Raw genomic sequence first — 8,158 nt, forward strand, 5'->3', positions numbered from 1 at the left:
TATCTCAAGATCAATCGTTAACACATGTAGGAAAGGTGATCAGCCCTCCGCTTCAGGTACCAGTCCAGGGTAATATTGAATAAATGTAAGAGTGAAAAATCACTTACATTTAATTTGACCTCCCCCCTGGGAATCGAATCCGGGACCTCCAGTGCGGTAGCCGAATGTGCTCACCATGGAGGCGGACAAATTAAAAAAGGGATTAGATTAGGCGCTGCAATACTATACAAGCAGCAAACCTTAAATGTTTGCAAATATGTCTGCTGCTAGACCAATGATGAGTCTTTTCTACAAAAGTAATTAATATTTAATTTGTATCTTCGGGTGTCATTGTTCGTCAATTCCCAAAATTTTGACTACAGATTTCGCGTGTTTCATATCTTGAGACAGTAAAATGGTATTTATTCATTAAATTTTGGTCATAAATCGAAAAAAAGATAAATGACAAGAGGAAATTTAACTAAAGTCAAACTGATGTTTCTCGGGCGAACAAAGCCGTAGATAGAGTCCGTAAATTATAGTTTTTCTAGATTTTATATTTGCATTTATATTCATTTTAACATTATTATTTTTAATTTTTGTTTAATATAAAAAGTACATTAATTAAAAATAATAAATCCGATACACAAGTGTAATAACATTTAAGTATTTGTCAAAATGGGTGTCATAGATGTTATAGTGTTATAAGTGGTCTAGTTGACGGCCGTTGAGAACGCTTGTTATCTGTTCTAAAGTCAATATAAATGGAGAGGTTAGAAACGGTGAAGGTTGATGATTAATCGTGGGTTAAGAACGCATCTAGGGCATTTGTCAGATCTTGCCCATTGATGAAATAAAATGCATTTTTTCCAACTTAAGAAAGCGAGTTTGAGTAACGTTTATTATTTGTATTACGGTCGTATTGAATGAGTGATTGGTAGAAAGTGACTAGAGATGTATATGTAAATAAACGTGGATTGTTCTGAATACTTATGGTATCAGAATGACGTGAACAGTTGGCGTAATCTCCATTCCTATCTGTTCACTGTTTGGATCCGAGGGTTCCATATTATGATACATAACCTCCCCGCACGCACCCTTACTAGATTATAATTGTAAATAAAATATTTTATGTAAATAATTTTAAGTTAATTTAAGTGAATATAGAAAGAAAACTGTAATTTCTCAGTATGGAAAAAAATATGGTTAAAGTTATAAAATTCCAAAGGTTATTTTTATGTAAGAGAACTTCTATTGTAAATTATTTTCATTTAGCTAAAACCCCATACTGATTTGTACTCTGGATTTTTTATTTTATTGTTTAAGTTCTGGTATTTATTGCAACCTCTCGGATGTATGCACCGACTTGTGCATTACATCTGCGATGGAATCGTTCCGTCTCAGCAGACGGGACGGTGGAAATGATCTTGGTAAGTTGTAATTATTAGTTCCCAGTTCTACATGCAGTATTTGTTATTAGTTCTCGTTAGTCAAAGCAGATGTTATACTTTGAAGATATTTGAATACAATTGTAATCATACAAAAATGCGATAATATGTTTGTTATAAACATGAATAAATAAGATGGTTTAAAATGTTTGGCTTTTTATTTACCGGAATTTCACACTTGGGGCTGGATCGTAATCATACAAAAATGCGATAATATGTTTGTTATAAACATGAATAAATAAGATGGTTTAAAATGTTTGACTTTTTATTTACCGGAATTTCACACTTGGGAGCTGAATCACTACAGAGGCAACCAATTATGTATATTTTTTTAAATTAATGTTTTACTTAGTAAATACCGCTATTTCTTAAAATCTACTGTGACACGTGTTTCGATGCATTCCGCATCATTTTCAAACACCGTGTTGGATATAATCCGTGTTTACGGTGTTTGAAAATGATGCGGAATGCATCGAAACACGTGTCACAGTAAATTTTAAGAAAAAGTGGTCTTTACTAAGTAAAACATTAATTAAAAATGGATAGATTTTACCACAAAGTGACTGCTGAATCAATTAATGCAATTATATTCCATTCACCAGGTTTTTTGGTGAAAAATGCACGATTGTAAACTTGGAAAGTAAATGCGTAATTATTTATTATTTATAAATTTGGCGTTTAATTTGTAGAACTCCATTTTATTTTATATATTAAATGTAAAAATCAATCTCTGATTTTTTTGGTTCTGCTGAACTGTATTTAAAAAAAAGTAGTTGTTTTTATTATTTACAAAAATACTTCTATTTCATGCTATTTCTGTGAGCCTAAGCGGCTCATTATTAGAAATAGGCATCAAATTGTGGTAGAGTGGGTTAAAACCGAGAAACTCTGACTCAAGAGTCCACGACACTAACCACGGGACCACAACCCAAAACATATTTTATTGTTAAAAAACATATAAAATTAATTTGTGACAATTCCATTAGTTTCAAAATGCCATAACAAGGCGAAACAATTATCACAAATTAATTTTTTATATTTTTTAACAATAAAATACAGTTTAGTAGACTGAAAATATCAGTGTTTGATTTTAACATTAAATATATAAATTATTTATTATAATTCACTGCCCTAACCATACCAACGTACGTGATATGAACTATGAACAAGCCGTATCCCGTACGTTTAGGTACAAAAAAGTATACCTGCAACCACAGAACATTTGTGATACGTCAAATTGTTTCTACTCGCCTTATGTTTCTATACACATATGGATATGTTAAATGACGTGTTTAGTATTTCGAGGTCAATATCGCTGGCTACATCATTTGCAGAATTTGTATCGGGTTGTGGTCCCGTGGTTAGTGTCGCGGACTCTAAAGTCAAGAGTTTCTCGGTTCGAACCACTCTACCACAATTTGATTACCTAATTCTAATAATGAGCCGCTTAGGCTCACAGAAACAGTATGAAATTGAAATATTTGTGTAAATAATAAAAACACAAATATTTCTCTTTTTTAAAAAAAAAAGAATATGAGGTGACTATGTGGATTATATCCAATACAAAATATATTTGAAAAAATATTCAATAGAATATTGTAACTGAAAATTACTTGACTTGCAAAGGATATAAAAAGGGTCATAAATGGGTCTATTGTTAAAAAAAAAATTGTCTGGTACATTGTAAATAAGTATTGTTATTGAGAAATTTTATGAAAAAAATATCCTAAAATTTACATACTTATTAAATAATGACCTGAAGATAGGGTGGTTTGTCATCTTCAAAGCTTAACAGATTATTATCTAAATGATTTACAGCTTTATTAAATAAAACAACTTTGTTTTTCACCACTTTTTTACTGGTACATTTTTTTCTCAAACTGGCTGGAGAAAATATATAGCAATATAAAAGTGGTTAAAAACAACGTTGTTTTATTTTATAAAGTTTATAAAAGCCACAAAGTATCTGCGAAAAACATTCAAGAGATTTGTAACTTACTGATATATGTTATAGTATTAAAAAAAATCAATGGTAATAACCATAATAAAGAAACTGAGTGTTCAAAATAATAAAAGATGTCATAGATGCTGCGTGGTTTAAGTGTCAACTGATTCAAAGGTGGTGATCGGGTTAAAAACTTTGTAAACAAACCTTCCAAGGAAAAGAGATATCATTAGAGGCATAATATTATTGACGAAATGATGTAGAATTCGCAGGAATGATTTGTTTGTAAACTTATACGAAGAATCTCCGTAAACAAGAATAGGTGACCATGTTTCAAACAAAATTATGAAGCACATTGAAATTAGTGTACAATTTTTCTTAAATTTTGATGGATTTAGATTCTTCACTGGATAAGATTTGTTTAAATTTTTAACTCTTGGAAACCTCTCTTGGAAGGTAAGTACCGTGATATATTTTATCTTTGTGTCTCCTCCACACCCAGTGGTACATAAGGTACTGCGCTTAAAATGCAGAGTTGTCACAGTTGCAATTCATGTTTTATCAATTCGTCTTCTTCCTTCTTATAGATCTTCGGATCTATCTGTTCCGTTATCCGTCTCTTGTGATGTGGACTCCCAGCTGTCACGCTGTCGCTTTGGAGGTCTTCTTCCGTCTGGGTTCTCTTGAAGAACAATTGGGCCAGTCTATTTTCTTGCATTCTGTTGGCACGGGCAATCCAGAATCGTCTTCGCTATCTGATTTATCGTCTGTAATACACATTTTTCGAAGTTCCGTGTTTATTTTATCAATTCATTTTTTATACTATTAACACAATTCGGATGGGTGGACCACTGGCGATGGGATTTGATAATTGTGCACATATATATATAGTTTAGACCTTAACAAAGTGATTGGTACATAACATTCATTAAACCCTATATATGTAGATACATGGTAACTAAACATTCGTCAGGCGGACTACGCAATTAAAAACGTGAAAATTATCAAAAGTATTTATTAAAAATAGTAACTGGTTACATGACACTTAAGTTTGGTTTATTAGGAATGAATGTAAGAGACATTCAACAATAAATCACTATTCCGTAAACAAAGCCTGGCGGGTGCGGGGTGCAGGGAAGTGCACTTGACTTTTTCGGAGAAGGGCGTCATCGCGTGGATGAATGTTTAGTTATCTAGGGTTACATTAAATAATTCCTTCTTTTCTGACTTTGGAATGAGGCCGGCGCAGAAGGTAAAAATACCCTTTCCGTCCTTCAGCATCAATCGACTGACCGGGTAGAAATACCTTTCCCATCCTTAGGGCGTTTGTGCACTACACGGAATTTTACTGTACGGCAGTCGGGTTAGCGTGGTAAAACAGATGATTGGCTTGGGGATTGGCTTGTGCTTTTGGCCGTCATTCTGCGGGTTGGTGCGCTTGATCAGTTCGTGATCACAGCGCGCGTAAATTAGATCATGCTAAGCTGTCGTAGTCGCTTTTATTTATAAAAACCAGACTGTCGGATGGTAAAATTCCGTGTAGTGCACAAGCACTCTTAGTGTATTAATTTTTAACATGCGAACTATTTATTTATTCAATTAAATAAAATAAAAATATACAAAATTTGATTACCTTCATTAAAATTTCATAAACGTACTACATACTGTGAAAAATCTATCATTTACATTTTCAATATTTTCCATGCAGTAAATATGAATAACTTTGAAAATACATTTTATTGATTTCAATAAACACTCACCCCGTTGAAACGTTTCTGCGATGTGAAACAAAATTGATAGTATATTGTACAATAATATAGCAATGGAATTAAATGAAGAAATGTATTTTTTAAGAATCATTTTAAATAATTATAAATCATGGTGTCACTGACTGAGGTCAAATTGTCATCCGTAAGTTGAACAGACAAGATATCAGCGATTTCTCAGAATGTACATAAAAAACAAATACATTATATCAGTAATAATTAATTAAATCTCATTTCAATAGAAACATCAGCCGACAAATACTGTTAATAATAAATGATATTCGCAGCGAGTGGTTCCAAGAAGATGTCTTGAGATTCCTGTTCTCTGGAAATGTTATGGATAATTTTAAATTTGAAAAAAAAATTGAAATCAAATACTTTAGATATTGAAAAGAGATCACTTGGAGGGAAAATCCAGTGATGATATGTATGAGAAAAACATGTCGCTCACTCCTTTCAAGAAAGTCATAAATCAAAAAACTTGATTTTTCAGGAGAACGTTTTTAAAGTTTAAAAATATAATACAATGTATTAAAAATAAATATCAAGCTACTTATTGAACTTTTTACTGTGCTACAGATCTTTTTAGGTAAAACCTGAAGGTTTTTTCTCCATTTGAAAAATATTTAGGATATTTAAAAAAATAATTAAACAATACCTTTTCTTCAAAATGCAAAAACAACACTTTCTGCCCTGTAAATATTAAGTTAAAAATATGCCTCTTTTGCTGGGATATAGTACGTTTTCTAGGCATTCCGAAAACATGCACAACTGAACATTGACAAATTTTGATTTATGACGTTCTTGAAAGGAGTGAGCGATGTGTGTGACAAAAAAAAATTAATAACAGTCTTAACCCTGGATTTATAAACATTCATCAATCAGACTATGAAGTATGCATTAGCCAAACTAACTAACTATCACGCTACAGGGGTAGGCATAAAGAATAGAACACCAATCTATCTTTCTAAAAAATCTTTGCCTATTCCACATTCATAGATCTTCTCATACATACTTGCCGATTATTCTGACTCCCGACCTGGACACATCCAAATATTTGACATACTTGATCACGTCAAGTTTTCCTCGGTCTTCTTCTGCTCCTATTTCCAACTACATTCGCCTCATAAATTTGTTTTATTGTTCTTTCTTCACCCATTCATTCCACATGTCCAAACCATCTTAACACACTTTTCTTAATTTTATCAATAATGTTTATATCAGCCTTGCATTCTTTCCTTATTCTATCGTATCGTTTTGCCGCACATTCGTTTGAGTATACTCACATCCTTCTTTTGCCAACTCCACGCTTCACTTCCGTACATTAGAGCAGTGTTCCGCAAAGTGTGTGCTGCGGCACACTGGTGTACCGTGGGGATTAGTTGGTGTGCCGCAGAAAAAAGTCTAGTTTTTTGAAGATAACATCCCTATAAACAATTGCTCCAAATTTTGACTGCCTGCGCTCAGTTAAACAGGCTCACATTTCGCATTAAACATAATACGTTATGTATGTTTTTGCTATATATTAATTTTTATAATAAATCAATATAAAATAAACATTGTTTTTATCTTTGGTGTACCTCTAAAATTTCTTGATTTGGCAGGTGTACCTTGAACAGAAAAAGTTTGTGGAACACTGCATGAGAGTATGCATTAATAAGTGCTATTTGATAATGGATCCCATGTTTGATTTGATAACTAAATGAATATTTTTGGTACCACATTGGATTGGTAATAATAATAATAAATTTGGATAACTTATATAGCGCCATTTTCGTAAAATACATACTACCTCAAGGGCGCTTCAACTTCATTGTGAGTTAACCCTTTCCGGTCCCCTAAAATTAAAAAAAAAATCTAGGTAGACAGTTACATTCCAATTGGAAAAAATCTTTTGTCCTCTGCTCCTCATACTGTTGTAATATGAGTGACAAAAATGTAAGCTTGGAATTTAAATAAATAATACTAATGATGAAAAAAATGTGGAATAACATCCGACATGGGACCTAAGAGGAAAAAATCGATGTCGAATGAGATTCGATATTGGACCAGTAAGGGTTAACACTACACTTCTAAATCAGGTCAGCTTCTAAATCAAGTAGAGGAAAATATATCACATTTAAGGATAATCCAAAATCTCAACCAGTTTTGATATATCACATTTAAGGATAATCCAAAATCTCAACCAGTTTTGATATATCACATTTAAGGATAATCCAAAATCTCAACCAAGTCTCACATCTTTTCCATTAAAATTAGAATGAAATTATAAATAAAAAGCAATATTCCATTTTTTACTAGAGTGTAATTTATCAATTTTCTTTAAATTTGTGAGTGTATATAGTACATAGAATAAGATATAAGTGAAATATTAAGGCCCTGGAGATATTTTGTGGAAATGACACTTTATAAATTCTTCTTCAAACCCTTATCCGCACCCCAATGGTGCATAGGGCACCGCATCAAATAAACACAGTGTTATCTTGATTGTAAACACATGAAGGAAAGGTGGTTAAACCCCCGCTTCAGGTTCCAGTCCAGGGTAATATATAATAGATATTAGAGTGAAAAAATCCCTTATGTTTATTTGACCCCTGGGAATCGAACCCGGGACCTCCAGAACGGTAGCCGAGCGTGCTGTCCACTGCGGAGGTGGACTATCCAAATTAGGTAAATATTATTCTTCTTCTTCTTTTTGTAGATTATTATGAATGTGATCAATCCTACGTTCCAGATTCTCTAGAATACAGATGATGTAGGTGGAATATTCAACAATCAAGATACTGGTTCAAAATGACTAAATGCACATTTTCACTGTAACTCTTTAATACGGCTAATAGCTAAAAGAGGGTTATAATAAATAGGGATTAAATATAGGGCAGATAAAAATAATAGGACAAGAAAAAACATATTCAATGGCCACTGACGGAGCGGTTATTTCGCAGATAACTGGAGAGGTTATCTGGGATCAAGTTTATGTATTTTCACAACATAAGACATATTAAAGGCAGCAATAGTTC

Source organism: Brachycentrus maculatus, unplaced genomic scaffold, assembly GCF_059751285.1.
Source record: "Brachycentrus maculatus isolate JH-2025_06_01 unplaced genomic scaffold, ASM5975128v1 h1tg000711l, whole genome shotgun sequence".
In the NCBI taxonomy this organism is placed as follows: Eukaryota; Metazoa; Arthropoda; class Insecta; order Trichoptera; family Brachycentridae; genus Brachycentrus; species Brachycentrus maculatus.